Source organism: Pseudorca crassidens, chromosome 8, assembly GCF_039906515.1.
Source record: "Pseudorca crassidens isolate mPseCra1 chromosome 8, mPseCra1.hap1, whole genome shotgun sequence".
NCBI lineage: Eukaryota > Metazoa > Chordata > Mammalia > Artiodactyla > Delphinidae > Pseudorca > Pseudorca crassidens.
This window is the reverse complement of record NC_090303.1, coordinates 5,215,288-5,217,280: the sequence shown is the minus strand read 5'-3', so window position 1 is coordinate 5,217,280 and position 1,993 is coordinate 5,215,288. Positions and strand designations below refer to the sequence as shown.

Here is a 1,993-nt window from a genome sequence, read left to right as displayed (position 1 = left end):
ATCTATCTTGGAGTTGAGCTGAGCCTAGCCGAGCTGTGCAGCTGACAGCCCCGGTTGGAGCCTGTGAGCACCCCGGGGCACTCCTAGCCAAGCCCTGCAGGGGGCCACCCCATGCGGGGAAGGCACCCTGGGGAGCAGGCGTCTTGGGGTCCAGACCCTCGAAGGGTGCCAGAGCCAGTTGGGAATGCGGTGCGTCCCCGTCCCCCGGACCCTTAGGCACAGCTTCTCAGGCCCCAGACGGGGGGTGTTGGGTTTGCCTGACACGAAGTCCCCTGCATTCAGAATTCATGAAGCCCTGGAGAGAAGTCTGGGGGAAGATCTATCTACGTTTTGCTTATATACAGCTGTACCTCCCCCATGTTTCCAAGGAGTGCGTCTTGAAATCTTCTAGGATCTCCAGAGTGAAACTCACTGTGGTCAAGACTCTAACTTGGAGGGACCAGTATACAGCAAATAGCGACAGCTCAACAGAGCAGATTGTTGTACAGGCTGGACAGGTTCAGCAGCAGGTCCAGGGACAGCCATTAATGGTACAGGTCAGTGGAGGTCAGTTAATCACATCAACTGGCCAACCCATCATGGTCCAGGCTGTTCCTGGTGGACAGGGTCAAACCATCATGCAAGTACCTGTATCTGGGACACAGGGTTTGCAGCAGATACAGTTGGTCCCACCCGGACAGATCCAGATCCAGGGTGAGCAGTCTATGCAGGTGCAGGGCCAGACCCAGCAGATCATCATCCAGCAGCCCCAGACAGCTGTCACCGCTGGCCAGATGCAGACGCAGCAGCAGATTGCTGTCCAGGGGCAGCAAATGGCACACACTGCCAAAGGGCAGACCATCGTCCGTCAGCCAGTTAATACACATGGCGCCATGCTCCAGCAAGGCACGATCACCAGCCCTGTAGCCAGTTTGGCAGGAACACAGATTGTTCAGGCCGGAGCCAATACCAACACAACCAGCGGTGGGCAAGCGACTGTCACTGTGACACTACCAGTGGCAGGCAATGTGGTCAATTCAGGAGTGATGGTCATGATGGTACCTGGTGCTGGCTCTGTGCCTGCTATCCAGAGCATCCCTCTCCCTGGGGCAGAGATGCTTGAAGAGCCTCTCTATGTGAATGCCAAACAGTACCACCATATACTTAAGAGGGGGCAAGCCCGGGCTAAATTAGAGGCAGAAGGGAAAATTCCAAGGGAAAGAAGGAAATACCTGCATGAGTCTCGGCACCGTCACGCCATGGCACGGAAGCGTGGTGAAGGTGGATGATTTTTCTCTCTAAAGGAAAAAGATAGTCCCCATATTCAAGATCCAAATCAAGCAGATGAAGAGGCTATGACACAGATAATCCGAGTGTCCTAACCCCAGGCCATGTGACGGAGCTGATCAAGGTCATGTTCCTCACACTACTTCCCACTGTTCCAAGGAAACTGATCAACTCTTCCAATGGGACACTGACGAGTACATTCTGCCCTTTTCTACAGGACAGAAACCATTTAGCTTTCAATAAGTAGCTCAATATTATAATTGCAAGGATGTCTGGCAAATTGAAGTTGCAAGTCTTTGTCTCACCCTTATCAGTCAGGATTCATTTCAGACTGATGGTGATATTGACATTTCATGGATAGGGATGATGCAGGGGACCCATGCCAGTCCAGCAGCACCACACCTAGCACTTAATGTTGACTGGTGATGCCAGCCAGCCGTCTCAGCAGAGGAGAACGACTTTCTCAACCTAAACTGCAGTCAGGGAAGCTGCAGCCCACTCCTTCCCATGGATTCCAAACAGCACCCATCCCTCTGATGGGGGATCTCAGGCTGACGAATGGACACTTTGTATTCAGAGATGGTTTCTAGGCAAGGAAGCTCCATCTCATGATACAGAAACAATAAAATCTCTGAGATACATTCATCTAATCTGTGGTAATAATAAGAATCTCTTCTACCCAGATGATAGGTTGGTATTTTTGGACTCCAGCCAAGGAAAAGCTAAC

General features: G+C 51.9%; 1 pseudogene; it reads left to right on the top strand.

The window, feature by feature from the left end:
- Window positions 1-527: 527 nt before the first annotated feature.
- On the top strand, window positions 528-1,438 carry LOC137228537 (nuclear transcription factor Y subunit alpha pseudogene; annotated as a pseudogene).
- The last annotated feature ends 555 nt before the right edge of the window (window positions 1,439-1,993 follow it).